Consider the following 20753-nt stretch of genomic DNA (forward strand, 5'->3'; position numbering starts at 1 on the left):
TGTTTTTAAAAATATTCCCCAGGGAATTCTGATGCCCAGTCAAGTTTGAGAAATAGTGATTTAATACCAAAGGTCACCTAGTGATATTTGCTCTCTAGGACCATGATTCTCAACCTTTGCTACAACTGGAACTACCTGGGGAACTTTAAAAATGCTGATGACTGGGTTCCCACCTCCCTCCTGAGACTTATAATTGATCTGAGGTGTGGCCTGGGCATTGGGGATTTAAAATCTTCCCAGGTGAATCTGATGTGCTGCCCAGGTTGAGAACCTTGTGGTGGAGAGGATAAAACAGGTTTTGGGAAGCTGTACTAGGACTGTTTTGGTTACAACTTACACATACCCAAAATGGCTTAAGCAAAAAGGAATTTATTGGTTCACTTAAGATGTCCAGGGGTTGTCTGATTTCAGACATCTCTGCATTTAGGGGCTTAAACAGTGCAATCAAGGATGGTACTCTCTTTTTACATCTCTTGACTCTACTTTCCTCTGTATTGTTACATTCTTGGGTGAGCTTTCTCCATATGACTGGAAATATGGCCAGAACAGCTCTAGGTTTATATGATCCTCATGGCTTACAGTCCTTGAGAAACACACACACAAAAAAAATGTTCACTCTCATAGTTTACATATCAACTCTTAGGGGGAGACTCTGCTTGTTCTAGCTTGCTTCAGGCACCTGTCTCTGAACTAATCATGGTGGCCAGATACATGGGGTAGGCTGGGTCACCTGCCAATTCAAGTGGTCTGGAGGGTGGAGATTATGATGATCTCACTTAAATGTTATGGAATGAGTTTCCCCTAGGTTTGGTTATAAGAAGAAAGGGGAAAGGAATATTATGCTGGGTAGATGATATCACAATCCACTACAGAAGTGGACTTTGTAAGTTTAATCCTGTTGTGATGGTGCCAATGGCACTGGTTGGAATATTCATAGAGTCACGATGCCCTAAGACAAAAGGAATGTCTGTCCAAGGGTGAACACTCTGTGTAAGGCTAGTCTTGCCTGAAATCAAGTTATAGATTCTTACATAAGCTAAAAAACAATTTCCCTTTCCAATGGAAGTATCAACTGAACCCAACTTTATGAATTGGCTAATTGTTTTCCCTGCTGTGGATATTAACTGCTGAGCTCTTGGAAAGAATTGAATTCTTTTTGGTGAGAGACTGATGAAAATCTTAAGCCCAATGAGCCAGTCATCCAATTGTTTAACATTCAGTTGAAGAGAAATCCTTTTTTAGACTGTTGGTTTAAAGATTGATAGGGCATTACTCTTGATACAGTGCTCAAGGTAGTAAAAATTGTAGAGCTATTAGAATTCTGACATTGTCAGAATTGGTACCGTGTGAGAGCCCAGCCAGGGACCTTCTCTGAGACAGTGTAATATATTCACAGCTGAAACCCTGGCCCTGAAAATCTGGTTGTCAATTGGGAAAAGCACTTTTAGAGTCAGCTTCCTCTATAATTGGTTAACACTTTTTTTCCCATGGAATCAAGTAATAGAAAAATAAATGCAGAGTAAATAGAATTTCATGCTTGTGCAAGTCATTGGCAAAATCATCCTTGGGTCATGCAGGAAGACATGTTCTGTTCAGAGGAAAATTTGGAAGGGAAACATTTTATTTTAATCTTCCTTCTCTTAATTTACTCTATTTGAAGTTCTAGTTTTAAAATGCTGATTCTTTGAAGAGAGATGTACTGGGAAGAGAGGGGACTTTGCACCTGTCCTAGGGATCAAATGAGCTATTGCAGTATTATCAAATGAGTGATTTATTCATGCAGATTTTGAATACTAGAAAACTCCAAGTTTACATATATTAAAAACTATTATCTAAAGTGTCTACTCATTTTATCTGTTGGGCAGAATAGCAAAGTAGATGAAGTTTGCCTTGGCAGATAAATTACCTCAACTCTGTTGGGTCTCTGTGTGTGTCTGTCTGTTTCTCACACACACACACACACACACACACACACACGTGCACACCATCGCCCCCCCCCGCCACTGTCTCACCTTATCAGTCTTCCTGCTGTGTTGTATTAGTTTTTCATTGCTGCTATAACAAATTACCGCAGACTTAGTGACTCAGATAATACAAATTTATTATCTTACAATTCTGGAGGTTGAAGAAGTCCAGAAGTCTAAAATGAATCTCACTGGGCTAAAAACCAAGTTGTTGGCAGGGCTGAATTCCTTCCTGGAGGCTCTAGGGGAGAATCTCTTTCCTTTCCTTTTCTAGCTTCTAGAGGCTACGTTTGCTTGGCTTGTGGCTCCATCCTCCATCTTTAAACCAGCAATGACCAGTCAACTCTTTCTCATGTGGGATTGCTCTGACCTACCCTTCTGTCTCCCTCTCCAACTGTTAAGGACCCTTTTGATTATAATGGACCCACCCAGGTGATCCAGGATAATCTCTACTTAAAAGTCAGCTGATCAGTAACCTTAATTCCATCTTCAGCCTTAGTTCCCTTTTTCCATATAGCCTAGCATGTTCTCAGATTATGGGGATTGGGATGTGGACATCTTTGCCAGGGTTGGGGTGTGTGTTATTCTGCTACCACACATGTCAAGTGCTCCAGGCTTCTCTGCTATTCGTTGGCTGCCCAGAATCCCTGACACTCATGTAAGGCTATTATTTCCTAGAGATCTTGGATTATAACGGATAGACAGGAACACCAGAATAGGAGGCAGAAGGCCAGGGTTGGAAGACAGCCTCTCTCTGCTTATGAGCTGTGTAACAAATCACTTAACTTCTTGGAGCCTCCATTTCCTCATCCGTGGCCTTTTCCTCCTTCCTTTATCGAAGCATACCCGTTCTGTATCCTTTTTAACAGGCCTCAACTGAGACCTCAAGTTAATATGGAAAAGTAATTCAAGCTAAGGCATTAATAAGTGATAATGGTTTCATGCATCACTACTCCCTTCCCTCTAACCCCCATACCCTCTCAAGTACAATTTATAAGATGAATTCACCTGGAAGGAAATCATTTTATTAGGTGTGCAGTAAAAGTAAATGGATTAGGCTGCTGCCTACCTTTTAAAGTTGGCTTTGTCCCTGAACATTTAAGAAGAAAATATAGGATGACCAGAGGGTATGGTTTACCCTGGATATTCCAGTTTATGCCTGTTGACTTGTTTTATGCTCAAGTGTCCTTATTTAGATGGTAAATTATATCGTCACTGTATTTATTTGGCACTTGTAAATGTCTTGAGTGTATTTATAAAATTCCTCTTTTACCTTAGATTTTCATGAAGACAGGGGCATTTTAATTACTTTTGTAGTTTCTCCTGTAAGTACCCTAGAATCTGTACACTATGGGTTCTGGGTAGCTGTCTCTGACTAACTGTACTCTATATTTCACATTTCAGCCATCATTATTTCTCCAAGTAAAGTTTATAGACTATCTGTTATGAACTGAGTTGGTCCTCACCCCCCATTCATATGTTGAAGTCCTAACCCTCAATTTGACTGTTTTTGGAGATAGGGCCTTTAAGGAGATAATTAACATTAAATGAAGTCATGATGAGGGGCTATAGTACAATAGAACTGGTGTTATTATATGAAGGGGGAGAGACACAAGGTATGCACATGCACAGAGAAAAGGCCACGTTGAGGATGCAGAAATGACACCACCATCTGCAAGCCAAAGAGAGAGGCCTCAGGAGAAACCAAACCTGCCAACACCCTGCTATTGGACTCCCCCCATTCAGAACTGTGAGAAATTTCTGTTGTTTAAGCTACCCAGTCGGTGGTTATTTGTTAGATTAGCCCTAGCAGACTAATATACTATCTGTAGAAGAAGCAGTTAGAGATACTGTTACAAATGCAGTTTCCTGAATGTTATCCCAAACTGAATCAGAATTTCTCTGGTGGGGCTCAAGGAAGCCTTATGTTTTGCTTAGGTGATTCTTATACACATTAAATTTGAGAATTGCTGAAATAAGGACCTCAGAGCACTAAAAGGGCGGCTTTTTTTTTTTTCACATATCTTTTATCATGTCAAGCTTTTGTTCTCTCTTCAGGGACTTTCTACCTAGGTGTTAGCAGAAAACAGGGATTGAATATCCCAGTTATCTTTGGGATATCTGGAGTTGTCAATGAAGATTCTAGAAAGCCTGGAGGCTATGGGGACTATATGTTCAAGATGAATCAAGAAAGAGAGTAATATATCATTTTAGGGAAAAGTTAGTATCAAGACTAACCTAGAACTGATTCCTTAAAAAGGTCATTGGGAAGGTCAGAGCAGCATGGACATATATACACTACCAAATGTAAAATAGATAGCTAGTGGGAAGCAGCCGCATAACACAGGGATATTAGCTTGGTGCTTTGTGACCACCTAGAGCGGTGGGATAGGGAGGGTGGGAGAGAGACGCAGGAGGGAGGAGATATGGGGATATATGTATATGTATAGCTGATTCACTTTGTTATACAGCAGAAACTAACACTCCACTGTAAAGCAATTATACTCCAATAAAGATCTTAAAAAAAAAAAACTGGACTTGACATCTGGCCACTTCTCCCCTTCTTCCTCCTCTGGAGCTAGTGACTGATACTTGGAAATAATGCTTTGCCAATTTCCTTTGGGGCACTTAAGAAGCTTTGGCTTTCAGTTCTTTGTCTCTTGAGCACCTGCCTCTAATGTAGATGTACTTAGTCCCCAGAGCTTGAATCCCATCTCAGTGGAAGCTAGATTAGGGACAGGGCACCTAAAAGACATGGATTCAATAAACATCCTATTCTATAAAGCTTGAGATGTTCATGGCTTAGAAGTTAGGTGTAACCTCAGTGTTAGACCTAGTTGTAATTAGCCTGAATCCCTGCCAATTCCATGGTCTGTGGAAGTCCAAAACCTTCCCCTGGACCCCTAGAAATTCAAGTTTCCTCCAGATAATCCACTTACATAAAGTAATACCAGTATAGAATTTACTGAAATTTTGTAGAGGATATGGAGAATAATTTACAAATGACTTTAACATGTACAACAGACACTGTTAGCTACCACACCCCTGTGGAGTTGCACTAACACGTCCTCTGAACCCAGTCTCTTTCTAGCTGGCCAATTTCTTTCATGTTCTCTCATACTCTAAGATAACAGAATTCCTTCCCCATTCCATTCATAGCACGTACTTCCCCATCCTAAGACTTGGTGGTACCTGCTTATCCAGGTTGCTTGTTTTTGGGTGGGTGGGGGAGTTGTGAGGAGGGTCACTTTCTATCCTTCTGCTTTAAGCACTTACCAAGGCAGTCTTCCAATCCAAGGCAATGTTATTCTCGAGAGAAATTCTAGTGACCAAATTTGTCTCCATTTCGTTTTACAAAAGTATAATTATTGCTGTTATTGCCATGGAGCAGATAAACATATAGGATAGCTAAATGATAAGAATACTGTACCAGATGGTCAAGAGAAGAAAAATAAGTTTTACTGAACTTGTCCTATATGTCCAGCACAAAGTAGGTGTTTTATATGTTTTCTTATTTAGTCCTCACAGTAAACATGTGAGGTGGATCATTACTAGTCCCATATTATGAGTGAGAAAAATAGTGATTGGAGAGGTTAAGTAACTTCAGCTAGTAAAAGGAAGATCCAGTATTTAAATTTAGGTCTGAGTCTTAACTTTATGTAATTTTCATTATATCACCATATGCCTCTGAATCTGGAGTCCTGGGTCCAACTTTCTACTAAAAGTTTTGTGTGCCCTTGGAAAAGTCATGTTCCCTCTCTGCATTTCAGTTCCATATCTGTAAAAAAGGAAGCCTGGATCAAATGGTTTCTAAAGGCTTTTTGGGCACAGGCAATATGTTCTGTGACCTCTCCTTACTCCACTTGACAAGTAAAACTGGAAGCTATAGTATGCTTTGCTTAACTAAGGTGGGACCTCATTAAGATACAGATCTTGTTTTCTTATTGTCTGGCCCCTGAAGTTGATAAGTTATGCACATTTTATTTATTTGTATATTGGAGAGTGACTAGATTTTAGATACATGGGGTTCAGAATTTTTTAAAAAGTAGGATTAATTTACTTCAAATTTCATTTTATTTTCCAATTTTTAAATTACTTTCAACTTTGCTTTGAAATGGGAAGGCTCGATGGTCCTTGCAATGTTAATGAGTTATATGACAACCTTGCCCTTGGTTATAAGAAGCTGTATAGGGGATGTTCAGATCAGCAAGTCTCATATCCTTAACTTTAGCTATCAGTTCCAAACTGTGAATGCTGTTTCTCACACTGAGCATCATGGCCTGAAATGCTGCCATCTCTCCCAGTGGCTGTACTGGTACGGGAGGGAGGGCCAAAGACAGAGGTACCCGTTGGCATGATAAATACTCAGAGCAGGCTGCATCACCAACAGAGGCCAATATAGAGGAGATTATGTGGTTTTAGGAAGCCTGTATGTGGTGAAAAAAATGTCCCTATATAAGATGCTATTGAATCATGGGTTTGGTGGCTACGTATTGGCTAAGTCATTACCCACACGAAGAAGAGGAGGTAGGAGGGTGGCATATAGGATCCTATTTGGATTTGGTTGAAAATAGAGAAATAAGAGAAATTTTTCAGGAGAAATGCTAGGGCTTATGCTTTTTGTATAGAATTTGGTTACTTGGGTTATGCTATCACTGTCTGGCTAATCCTCTTCCCCCCAAAAGTAGTTGTAATAGATACCACTTATATTTATAGTGCTTTGTATGCATTATTTTATTTCACCATCACAGCAACCCTACCTAGCTAGCTAGCTAGATAATATTGTCCAAATTTTACAGATGAGGAAACTCAATGAGGTTAAATGACTTGCCCAATGTCATATAGCTATTAGGTATATGAACCAGAATGTAAACTCAGGTAGCCCTCTTCTCTTCCTTCCTGCTCCCTTCCCCTTTTCCTACATTGTTTTCACTGTCCCTGCTCAGCCTGAATATCTAGTGATCACCTTGTAATCATTTGTGAAATAGGTTCCAAGAGAGTTAATACCAGTGAGCTAAATAAGTAAATAATATTAGACTATTTTTTAAAAATTAATTTTTAACATCTTTATTGGAGTATAATTGCTTTATAATGGTGTGTAAGTTTCTGCTGTATAACAAAGTGAATCAGCTATACATATATCACCATATCCCCACCCTCTTGAGTCTCCCTCCCACCCTCCCTATCCTACCCCTCTAGGTAGACGCAAAGCACCAAGCTGATCTCCCTGTGCTAGGCAGCTGCTCCCACAAACTATCTATTTTACATTTGGTAGTATATGTAAGTCCATGCCACTCACTCACTTCGTCCCAGCTTAACTTTTCCCTTCCCCGTGTCCTCAGGTCCATTCTCTACGTATGCGTCTTTGCTCCTATCCTGCCCCTGGGTTCTTCAGAACCATTTTTTAAAATATAGATTCCATATATATGTGTTAGCATGTGGTATTTGTTTTTCGCTTTCTGACTTCACTCTGTATGACAGACTCTAGGTCCATCCACCTCACTAAAAATAACTCAATTTTGTTTCTTTTTATGGCTGAGTAATATTCCACTGTATAATTGGGCCACATTTTCTTAATCCATTCATCTGTCGATGGACACTTAGGTTGCTTCCATGTCCTGGCTATTGTAAATAGAGCTGCAGCGAACATTGTGGTACATAACTCTTTTTAAATTATGGTTTTCTCAGGGTATATGCCCAGTAGTGGGATTGCTGGGTCATATGGTAGTTCTATTTTTAGTTTTCCAAGGAACCTCCATACTGTTCTCCATAGTGTCTGTATCAGTTTACATTCCCACCAACAGTGCAAGAGGGTTCCCTTTTCTCCACACCCTCTTCAGGATTTATTGTTTGTAGATTTTTTGATGATGGCCCTTCTGACCAGTGTGAGGTGATACCTCATTGTAGTTTTGATTTGCATATCTCTAATGATTAGTGATGTTGAGCATCCTTTCAAGTGTTTGTTGGCAATCTGTACATCTTCTTTGGAGAAGTGTCTATTTAGGTCTTCTGCCCAGTTTTGGATTGGGTTGTTTTTTTGATATTGAGCTGCATGAGCTACTTGTAAATTTTGGAGATTAATCCTTTGCCAGTTCCTTCATTTGCAAATATTTTCTTCCATTCTGAGGGTTGTCTTTTCATCTTGTTTATGGTTTCCTTTGCTGTGAAAAAACTTTTAAGTTTCATTAGGTCCCATTTGTTCATTTTTGTTTTCATTTCCATTTCTCAGGGAGGTGGGTCAAAAAGGATCTTGCTGTGATTTATGTCACAGAGTGTTCTGCCTATGTTTTCCTCTAAGAGTTTTATAGTGTCTAGTCTTTCATTTAAGTCTTTAATCCATTTTGAGTTTATTTTTGTGTATGGTGTTAGGGAGTGTTCTAATTTCCTTCTTTTACATGTACCTGTCCAGTTTTCCCAGCACCACTTATCGAAGATGCTGTCTTTTCCCCATTGTATAGTCTTGCCTCCTTTTTTTTTTTTTTTGTGGTACGTGGGCCTCTCACTGTTGTGGCCTCTCCCATTGTGGAGCACAGGCTCCGGATGCGCAGGCTCAGCGGCCATGGCTTACGGGCCTAGCTGCTCTGTGGCATGTGGGATCCTCCTGGACCGGGGCAAGAACCCGTGTCCCCTGCATCGGCAGGCGGACTCCCAACCACTGTGCCACCAGGGAAGCGCTCTTGCCTCCTTTATCTAAGATAAACCCACACATATGGTCACGTTATCTCTGGGCTTTGTATCCTGTTCCATCGATCTCTATTTATGTTTTTGTGCCAGTACCATACTGTATTGATTACTGTAGCTTTGCAGTAGAGTCTGAAGTCAGGGAGCCTGGTTCCTCCAGCTCCGTTTTTCATCCTCAGGATTGCCTTGGTAGTTTGGGGTGTTTTGTGTTTCCATACAAATTGTGAAATATGTTGTTCTAGTTCTGTGAAAAATGCCATTGGTAGTTTGATAGGGATTGCATTGAATCTGTAGATTACTTTGGGTAGTACAGTCACTTTCACAGTGTTGATTCTTCCAGTCCAAGAACATGGTATGTCTCTCCATCAGTGTGTATCATCTTTAATTTCTTCCATCAGTGTCTTATAGTTTTCTGCGTATAGGTCTTTTGTCTCCTTAGATAGGTTTATTCCTAGGTATTTTATTCTTATTTTTGCAATGGTAAATGGGAGTGTTTCCTTAATTTCTCTTTCATCACTAGTGTATAAGAATACAGGAGATTTCTGTGCATTAATTTTGTATCCCGCTACTTTCTCAAATTCATTGATTAGCTCTAGTAGTTTTCTGGTAGCATCTTTAGGGTTCTCTATGTATAGTATCATGTGATGTGCAAACAGTGACAGTTTTACTTCTTCTTCCGATTTGGATTCCTTTTATTTCTTTTTCTTCTTTGGTTGCTATAGCTAAAACTTCCAAAACTATGTTGAATAATAGTAGTGAGAGTGGGCAACCTTGTCTTGTTCCTGATCTTAGTGGAAATGGTTTCAATTCTTCACCATTGAGAATGATGCTTGCTGTGCGTTTCTCATACATGACCTTTATTATGTTGAGGTAAGTTCCCTCTGTGCCTACTTTGTGGAGGGCTTTTATCAAAAATGAGTGTTGAATTTCTTTTTTTTTTAATTTTTTAATTATATTTATTTTTTTATACAGTAGGTTCTTATTAGTCATCAATTTTATACACATCAGTGTATACATGTCCATCCCAATCACCCAGGTCAGAACACCACCATCCCCACCCTGCCGTGGCTTTCCCCCCTTGGTGTCCATACATTTGTTCTCTACATCTGTTTCTCAACTTCTGCCCTGCAAGCCGGTTCATCTGTACCATTTTTCTACGTTCCACACACATGCGTTAATATACGATATTTGTTTTTCTCTTTCTGACTTACTTCACTCTGTATGGCAGTCTCTATATCCATCCACGTCTCAACAAACGACTCAATTTCATTCCTTTTTATGGCTGAATAATATTCCATTGTATATATGTACCAGATATTCTTTATCCATTTGTTTGTCGATGGACATTTAGGCTGCTTCCATGACCTGGCTATTGTAAATAGTGCTGCAATGTACATTGGGGTGGATGTGTCTTTTTGAATTATGGTTTCCTCTGGGTATATGCTCAGCAGTGGGATTGCTGGATCATATGGTAATTCTATTTTTAGTTTTTTAAGGAAACTCCATACTGTTCTCTGTAGTGGCTGTATCAATTTATATTCCCTCCAACAGTGAAAGAGGGTTGCCTTTTCTCCACACCCTCTCCAGCATTTGTTGTTGGTAGATTTTCTGATGATGCCTATTCTAACTGGTGTGAGGTGACACCTCATTGTAGTTTTGATTTGGATTTCTCTAATAATTACTGATGTTGAGCAGGTTTTCATGTGTTTCTTGGCCATCTGAATGTGTTCTTTGGAGAAATGTCTATTTAGGTCTTCTGCCCATTTTTGGATTGGGTTGTTTGTTTCTTTAATATTGAGCTGCATGAGCTATTTATATATTTTAGAGATTAATCCTTTGTCCGTTGATTCGTTTGCAAATATTTTCTCGCATTCTGAGGGTTATCTTTTCATCTTGTTTATGGTTTCCTTTGCTGTGCAAAAGCTTTTAAGTTTCATTAGGTCCCATTTGTTTATTTTTTTAAAATTTTCATTACTCTAGGAGATGGATCGAAAAAGATCTTGCTGTGATTTGTGTCAGGGAGTGTTCTTCCTATGTTTTCCTCTAAGAGTTTTATAGTGTCTGGTCTTACATTTAGGTCTCGAATCCATTTTGCGTTTATTTTTGTGTATGGTGTTAGGGAGTGTTCTAATTTCATTCTTTTACATGTAGCTGTCCAGTTTTCCCAGCACCACTTACTGAAGAGACTGTCTTTTCTCCATTGTATATCCTTGCCTCCTTTGTCATAGATTAGTTAACCATAGGTGTGTAGGTTTATCTCTGGGCTTTCTATCTCGTTCCATTAATCAATCTATCTGTTTTTGTTCCAGTACCATATTGTCTTGATTACTATAGCTTTGTAGTATAGTCTGAAGACAGAGAGTCTGATTCCTCCAGCTCCATTTTTTTCCCTCAAGACTGCTTTGGCTATTCGGGGTCTTTTGTGTCTCCATACAAATTTTAAGATTTTTTTGTTCTAGTTCCGTTAAAAATGCCATTGGTAATTTGATAGGGATTGCATTGAATCTGTAGATTGCTTTCGGTTGTGCAGTCATTTTCACAATATTGTTTCTTCCAATCCAAGAACATGGTATATCTCTCCATCTGTTGGTATCATCTTTAACTTCTTTCATCAGTGTCTTATAGTTTTCTGCATACAGGTCTTTTGTCTTCCTAGGTCGGCGTACTCCTAGGTATTTTATTGTTTTTTTTGCAGTGGTAAATTGGAGTGTTTCCTTAATTTCTCTTTCAGAGTTTTCAACATTAATGTATAGGAATGACAGAGATTTCTGTGCATTAATTTTGTATCCTGTAAGTTTACCAAATTCACTGATTAGCTCTTGTTTTCTGGTGGCATTTTTAGGATTCTCTATGTATAGTATCATGTTGTCTGCAAGCAGTGACAGTTTTACTTCCTCTTTTCCAATTTGTATTCCTTTTTTTTCTTTTTCTTCTCTGATTGTCATGGCTAGGACTTCCAAAACTTTGTTGAATATTAGTGATGAGAATGGACATTCTTGTCTTGTTCCTGATCTTAGAGGAAGTGCTTTCAGTTTTTCACCATTGAGAATGATGTTTGCTGTGGGTTTGACATATATGGCCTTTATTATGTTGAGGTAGGTTCCGTCTGTGCCCACTTTCTGGAGAGTTTTTATCATAAATGGGTGTTGAATTTTGTCAAAAGCTTTTTCTGCATCTATTGAAATGATCATATGGTTTTTCTTCTTCAATTTGTTAATATGGTGTATCACATTGATTGATTTGTGTATATTGAAGAATCCTAGCATCCCTGGGATAAATCCCACTTGATCATGATGTATGATCCTTTTAATGTGTTGTTGAATTCTTTTTGCTTGTATTTTGTTGAGGTTTTTTCATCTATTTTCATCAGTGATATTGGCTGCAATTTTATTTTTTGTAGTGTCTTTGTCTGGTTTTGGTATCAGGGTGGTGGTGGCCTCATAGAATAGTTTGGAAGTGTTCCTTCCTCTGCAGTGTTTTGGAAGAGTTTGAGAAGGATAGGTGTTTACTCTTCTCTAAATGTTTGATAGAATTCAACTCTTAAGCCATCTGGTCCTGGACTTTGTTTGTTGGAAGATTTTTAATCATAGTTTCAATTTCATTACTTGTGATTGGTCGGTTCATATTTTCTATTTCTTCCTGGTTCAGTCTTGGAGGATTATATCTTTCTAAGAATTTTTACATTTCTTCCTGGTTCCCCATTTTGTTGGCGCAGAGGTGTTTGTACTAGTCTCTTACGATGCTTTGTATTTCTGTGGTGTCTGTTGTAACTTCTCATTTTTCATTTCTGATTTTATTGATTTGAGTCCTCTCCCTCTTTTTCTTGTTGAGTCTGGCTAATGGTTTATCAGATTTGTTTATGTTTTCAAAGAACCAGCTTTCAGTTTTACTGATCTTTGCTATTTTGTTTTGTTTCTATTTCATTTATTTCTGCTGTGATCTTTATGATGTCTCTCCTTCTGCTAACTTTGGGTTTTGTTTGTTCTTTTCTCTACTTCCTTTACGTGTAAGGTTAGATTGTTTATTGAGATTCTTCTTGTTCCTTGAGGTAAGCTTGCATATCTATAAACTTCCCTCTTAGAACTGCTTTTGCTGCATCCCATAGGTTTTGGATTGTCCTGTTTTCATTGACATTTGTCTCTAGGTATTGTTTGATTTCCTCTTTGATTTCTTCAGTGATCTCTTGCTTATTTAGTAATGTATTGTTTATCCTCCATGTGTTTGTGTTTTTTACGTTTTTTTCCCTGCAATTCATTTCTAATCTCATGGTGTTGTGGTCAGAAAAGATGCTTGATATGATTTCAATTTTCTTAAATTTACTGAGGCTTGATTTGTGACCCAAGATGTGATATATCCTGGAGAATGTTCCGTGTGCACTTGAGAAGAAAGTGTAATCTGCTGTTTGTGGATGGAATGGCCAATAAATATCAATTAAATCTATCCGGTCTATTGTGTCCTTTAAAACTTCTGTTTCCTTATTTATTTTCATTTTGGATGATGTGTCCATTGGTGTAAGTGAGGTGTTAAAGTCCCCCACTATTATTGTGTTACTGTCGATTTCCTATTTTAGAGCTGTTAGCAGTTGCCTTATGTACTGAGGTGCTCTTTTGTTGGGTGCATATATATTTATAATTGTTCTATCTTCTTCTTGGATTGATCCCTTGATCATTATGTAGTGTCCTTCCTTGTCTCTTGTAACGTTCTTTATTTTCAAGTCCATTTTATCTGATATGAGTATAGCTACTCCAGCTTTCTATTGATTTCCATTTTCATGGAATACTTTTACCATCCCTTCACTTTCAGTCTGTATGTGTCCCTAGGTCTGAAGTGGGTCTCTTGTAGACAGCATATATATGGGTCTTGTTTTTGTATACATTCAGCAAGCCTGTGTGTTTTTGTTGGTGCATTTAATCCATTCACGTTTAAGGTAATTATCAATATGTATGTTCCTATGACCATTTTCTTAATTGTTTTGGGTTTGTTTTTGTAGGTCCTTTTCTTCTCTTGTGTTTCCCACTTAGAGAACTTCCTGTAGCATTTGTTGTAGAGCTGGTTTGGTGGTGCTCAATTCTGTTAGCGTTTCCTTGTCTGTAAAGCTTTTGATTTCTCCATCAAATCTGAATGAGATCCTTGCTGGGAAGAGTAATCTTGGTTGTAGGTTCTTCCCTTTCATCACTTTAAGTATATTATGCCACTTCCGTCTGGCTTGTAGAGTTTCTGCTGAGAAATCAGCTGTTAACCTTATGGGAGTTCCCTTTTATGTTATTTGTCGTTTTTCCCTTGCTGCTTTCAATAATTTTTCTTTGTGTTTAATTTTTGCCAATTTGATTACTGTGTGTCTCGGCGTGTTTCTCCTTGGGTTTGTCCTGTATGTGACTCACTGCACTTCCTGGACTTGGGTGGCTATTTCCTTTCCCATATTTGGGAAGTTTTCGACTATAATCTTTTGAAATATTTTCTCTGTTCCTTTCTCTCTCTCTTCTCCTTCTGGGACCCCTATAATGCGAATGTTGTTGTGTTTAATGTTGTCCCAGAGGTCTCTTAGGCTGTGTTCATTTCTTTTCATTCTTTTTTCTTTATTTTGTCCTGCAGCAGTGAATTCCACCATTCTGTCTTCCAGGTCACTTATCTGTTCTTCTGCCTCAGTTATTCTGCTATTGATTCCTTCTAGTGTAGTTTTCATTTCAGTTATTGTATTGTTCATCTCTGTTTGTTTGTCCTTTAATTCTTCTAGGTGTTTGTTAAATATTTCTTGCATCTTCTCCATCTTTGCCTGCATTATTTTTCCTAGGTCCTGGATCATCTTCACTATCATTATTCTGAATTCTTTTTATGGAAGGCTCCGTATCTCCACTTAATTTAGTTGTTTTTTGGCGGTTTTATCTTTTTCATTCATCTGGTACATTGTCCTCTGCCTTTTCATCTTGTCTGTATTTCTGTGAATGTGGTTTTTGTTCCATAGGCTTCAGGATTGTAGTTCTTCTTGCTTCTGCTGTCTGCCCTCTGGTGGATAAGGCTATCTAAGAGGCTTGTGTAAGTTTCCTGATGGGAGGGACTGGTGTTGGGTAGAGCTGACTGTTGGTCTGGTGGGCAGAGCTCAGTAAAACTTTAATCCACTTGACTGTTGATGGGTGGGGCTGGATTCCCTCCCTGTTGGTTGTTTGGCCTGAGGCAACCCAACACTGGAGCCTACCTGGGTTCTTTGGTGGGGCTAATGACAGACTCTGGGGGGGCTCATGCCATGGAGTACTACCCAGAAGTTCTGCTGCCAGTGTCCTTGTCTCCACAGTGAGCCACAGACCCCCTCCGCCTCTGCAGGAGACCCTCCAACAGTGGAAGGTAAGCATGGTTCAGTCTCCCCTGGGGTCACTGCTCCTTCCCCTGGGTCCCGATGCACACACTACTTTGTGTTTGCCCTCCAAGAGTGGAGTCTCTCTTTCCCCCAGTCCTGTCGAAGTCCTGCAATCAAATCCCACTAGGCTTCAAAGTCTGATTCTCTAGTAATTCCTCCTCCCGTTGCTGGACCTCCAGGTTGGGAAGCATTATGTGGAGCTCAGAACCTTCACTCTAGTGGGTGGACTTCTGTGGTATAAGTGTTCTCCAGTCTGTGTGTCACCCACCCAGCACTTACGGGATTTGATTTTACTGTGATTGCGCCCCTCCTACCGTCTCATTGTGGCTTCTCTTTTGTCTTTGGATGTGGGGTATCTTTTTTGGTGAGTTCCAGTGTGTTCCTTTCGATGGTTGTCCAGCAGCTAGTTGTGATTCTGGTGTTCTCACGAGAGGGAGTGAGAAACTGTCCTTCTACTCCACCATCTTGGTTCCTTTCATTCTGTCTGCCCTTCTGACAGCTCACTTTGCAGGCTGCCCTGGTACCACAGTCGGGTGTTGAATTTTGTCAAAAGCTTTTTCTCCATATCCTGAGACGATCATATGTTTTTCTCCTTCAGTTTGTTAACATAGTTTATCACATTGATTGACTGGCATATATTCAAGAATACTTGCATTCCTGGGATAAACCCCACTTGATCATGGTGCATGATCCTTTAATGTGCTGCTGAATTCTGTTCACTAGTATTTTGTTGAGGATTTTTGCGTCTATTTTCATCAGTGATATTGGCCTGTAGTTTTCTTTCTTTGTGACATCCTTGTCTGGTTTTGGTATCAGGGTGATGGTGGCCTCGTAGAATGAGTTTGGGAGGGTTCCTCCCTCTGCTATATTTTGGAAGAGTTTGAGAAGGATAGGGGTTAGCTCTTCTCTAAATGTTTGATAGGGGAGACCTTCAAGATGGTGGAGGAGTAAGACATGGAGATCACTTTCTTCCCCACAGATACATCAGAAATACATCTACATGTGGAACAACTCCTAAAGCACAGCTACTGAACTCTGGCAGAATCCTCAGACTAACCAAAAGGCAAGAAACTCCCCATGTAGCTGGCTGTGTGGCTGAGAGGGTCTTGGTGGTCCGGTGGGGTGTTAAACCTGTGCCTCTGAGGTGGGAGAGCCAAGTTCAGTATAGTGGTCCACTAGAGACCTCCGGGCTCCACGTAATATCCAATGGTGAAAGCTCTCCCAGAGATCTCCATCTCAATTGTAAGACCCAGCTCCACTGAACGACCAGCAAGCTACAGGGCTGGACACCCTATGCCAAACAACTAGCAAGACAGGAACACAACCCCACCCATTAGCAGAGAGGCTGCCTAAAGCCATAATAAGGTCACACACCCCAAAACACACCACCAGATGTGGTCCTGCCCACTAGGAAGACAAGATCAAGTCTCATCCACGAGAACACAGGCACAAATCCCCTCCACCAGGAAGCCTACCAAACCCACTGAACCAACCTTACCCACTAGGAGCAGACACCAAAAACAATGGGAACTGTGAAACTGCAGCCTGCGAAAAGGAGACCCCAAACACAGTAAGTTAAGCAAAATGAGAAGACAGAAGCACACAGTAGATGAAGGAGCAAGGTAAAAACCCACCAGAACAAACAAATGAAGAGGAAATAGGCAGTCTACCTGAAAAAGAATGCAGCGTAATAATGGTAAATATGATGCAAAATCGTGGAAATAGAATGGAGAAAATACAAGAAACATTTAACAAGGATCGAGAAGAATTGAAGAGCAAACAAACAATGATGAACAAAACACTAAATGAAATTAAAAATTCTCTAGAAGGAATCATTAGCAGAATAACTGAGGCAGAAGAATGGTTAAGTGACCTGGAAGATAAATTGGGCAGAATAAAGAAAAAAGAATGAAAAGCATTGAGGACAGTCTCAGAGACCTCTCGGACAACATTAAACGCACCTACATTGAAATAAAAAGGGTCTCAGAAGAAGAAGAGAAAAAGAAAGGGACTGAGAAAATGTTTGAAGAGATTGTAGTTGAAAACTTCCCTAATATGGGAAAGGAAATAGTCAATCAAGTCCAGGAAGCGCAGAGAGTCCCATACAGGATAAATCCAAGGAGAAACACGAAAGACCCATATTAATCAAAATATCAAAAATTAAATACAAAGAAAAAATATTAAAAGCAGCAAAGAAAAAAAAACAAATAACATACAGGGGAATCCCCATAAGGTTAACAGCTGATCTTTCAGTAGAAACTCTGCAAGTCAAAAGGGAGAGACAGGACATACTTAAAATGATTAAAGGGAGAAACCTACCAAAAGATTACTCTAGCCAGCAAAGATCTCATTCAGATTCAACAGAGACATTAAAACCTTTACAGACAAGCGAAAGCTAAGAAAATTCAGCAGCACCAAACCAACTTTACAACAAATGCTAAAGGAACTTCTCTAGGCAGGAAATACAAGAGATGGAAAAGACCTACAATAACAAACCCCAAACAATTACGAACATGGTAACAGGAATATGCATACTGATAATTATATTAAATGTAAATGGATTAAATGCTCCAACCAAAAGACATAGACTGGCTGAATGGATACCAAAGGAAGGCCTGTATATGTGATGTCTACAAGAGACCCACTTCAGACCTAGGGACACATACAGACTGAAAGTGAGGGGATAGAAAAAGATATTCCATGCAAATGGAAAGGAAATAAAGCTGGAGTAGAAATTCGTATATCAGACAAAAGAGACTTTAAAATAAAGACTATTACAAGAGACAAAGAAGGATACTACATAATGATCAAGGGATCCATCCAAGAAGAAGATACGACAATTGTAAATATTTATGCACCCAACTTAGGAGAATCTCAATACACAAGGCAAATGCTAACAGCCATAAAATGAGAAATCGACAGTAAGACAGTCATATTAGGGGATATTAACACCTCATTTTCACCAATAGACTGATCATCCAAAATGAAAATAAATAAGGAAACACAAGCTTTGAATGATACATTAAACAAAATGTACTTACGTGATATTTATAGGACATTTCATCCAAAAACAACAGAATACAATTTCTTCTCAAGTGCTCATGGAATATTCTCCAGGATAGATCATATCTTGGGTCACAAAGCAAGCCTTGGTAAATTTAAGAACATTGAGGGCTTCCCTGGTGGCGCAGTGGTTGAGAGTCTGCCTGCCGATGCAGGGAACACGGGTTCGTGCCCCGGTCCGGTAAGATCCCACATGCCGCGGAGCGGCTGGGCCTGTGAGCCATGGCCACTGAGCCTGCGCATCTGGAGCCTGTGCTCCGCAATGGGAGAGGCCACAGCAGTGAGAGGCCCGCATACCGCAAAAAAGAAAGAAAAATATATAATATTGAAATTGTATCAAGTATCTTTTCTGACCACAGTGCTATGAGACTAGATATCAATTACAGGAAAGAATCTGTAAAAAATACAAACAGTTGAAGGTTAAACAATACACTGCTACATAACCAAGAGATCACTGAAGAAATCAAAGAGGAAATCAAAAAATACCTAGAAACAAATGACAATGAAAACATAACGAATGAAACCTACTGGATGCAGCAAAGCAGTTCTAAGAGGGAAGTTTATAGCAATAGAATCCTATCTTAAGAATCAAGAAACATCTCAAATAAACAACCTAGCCTTACACCTAAAACAATTAGAGAAAGAAGAACAAAAAAACCCCAAAGTTAGCAGAAGGAAAGAAAGCATAAAGATCAGAGTAGAGATAAATAATTTGGAAACAAAGAAAACAGCAAAGATCAATAAAACTAAAAGCTGGTTCTTTGAGAAGATAAACAAAATTGGTAAACCATTAGCCAGATTCACCAGGAAAAAAAGGGAAAAGACTCATATGAACAGATTTAGAAATGAAAAAGGAGAAGTAACAAGTAACACTGCAGAAATGCAAAGGATCATGAGAGATTACTACAAGCAAGTATATGCCAATAAAATGGACAGCCTGGAAGAAATGGACAAATTCTTAGAAAAGCACAACCTTCTGAGACTGAACCAGGAAGAAATAGAAAATATAAAGAGAGCCGTCACAAGCACTAAAATTGAGACTGTGATTAAAAATCTTCCAACAAACAAAAGCCCAGGACCACATGGCATCACAGGCGAATTCTATCAAAAATTTAGAGAAGAGCTAACACCTATCCTTCTCAAACTCTTCCAGAATATAGCCAAGGGAGGAACACTCCCCAACTCATTTTACGAGGCCACCATCACCCTGATGCGAAAACCAAAGCTGTCACAAACAAAACTACAGGCCAATATCACTGATGAACATAGATGCAAAAATCCTGAACCAAATACTAGTGAACAGAATTCAACAGCACATTAAAAGGATCATACACCATGATCAAGTGGGGTTTATCCCAGGGATGCAAGGATTCTGCAATACACGGAAATCAATCAATGTGATACACCATATTAACAAACTGAAGAATAAAAACCATATGATCATCTCAGTAGATGCAGAGAAAGCTTTCAACAAAATTCAACACCCATTTATGATAAAAACTCTCCAGAAAGTGGGCATAGAGGGAAGCTACCTCAACATAGTAAAGGCTATGTACGAGAGACCCACAGCAAACATTCTCAATGGTGAAAAACTGAAAGGATTTCCTCTAAGATCAGGAACAAGACAAGGATATCCACTCTTGCCACTAATTCTCAACATAGTTTTGGAAGTCCTAGCCACAGCAATCAGAGAAGAAAAAGAAAGAAAAGGAATCCAAATCAGAAAAGAAGAGGTAAAATTGTCACTGTTTGCAGGTGACATGATACTGTACATAGAAAGTCGTAAAGATGCCACCAGAAAACTGTTAGAGCTAATCAGTGACGTTGCTAAAGTTGCAGGATACAAAATTAATGCACAGAAATGTCTTGCATTTGTATACACTAACAACGAAAGATCAGAAAGAGAAATTAAGGAAACAATCCCATTCACCATTGCAACAAAAATAATAAAATACCTAGGAATAAACCTACCTAAGGAGGTAAAAGACCTGTACTCAGAAAACTGTAAGACACTAAGGAAAGAAATCAAAGATGACACAAACAGATGGAGAAATATACCATGTTCTTGGATTGGCAGAATCAATATGGTGAAAATGACTGTATTACCCAAAGGAATCTGCAGATTCAGTGCAATCCCTATCAAATTACAAGTGGCATTTTTTACAGAACTAGAGCAAAAAAATCTAAAAATTTATGGGGAGACACAAAAGATCCTGAACAGCTAAAGCAATCTTGAGAAAGAAAAACAGAGCTGGAGGAATCAGGCTCCCAGGCTTCAGACTATACTACAAAGCTACAGTAATCAAGACAGCATGGTACTGGTACAAAAACAGAAATACAGATCAGTGGAACAGGATAGCAAGCCCAGCAGTAAACCCACACACTTATGGCCACCATATTTTTGATAAAGGAGGGAAGAATATACAATGGAGAAAAGACAGCCTCTTCAATAACTGGTGCTGTGAAAACTGGACAGCTACATGTAAAAGAATGAAATTAGAGTACTTCCTAACACCATACACAAAAGTAAACTCAAAATGGATTAAAGACCTAAATGTAAGGGCAGACACTATCAAACTCCCAGAGGAAAACATAGGCAGAACACTCTATGACATAAATCACAGCAAGATTCTTTTTGACCCACCTCCCTGAGAAATGGAAATGAAAACAAAAATAAGCAAATGGGACCTAAT

This window comes from Monodon monoceros, unplaced genomic scaffold (assembly GCF_005190385.1).
Source record: "Monodon monoceros isolate NGI ecotype Baffin Bay Population unplaced genomic scaffold, NGI_Narwhal_1 Super_Scaffold_22, whole genome shotgun sequence".
Lineage (NCBI taxonomy): Eukaryota > Metazoa > Chordata > Mammalia > Artiodactyla > Monodontidae > Monodon > Monodon monoceros.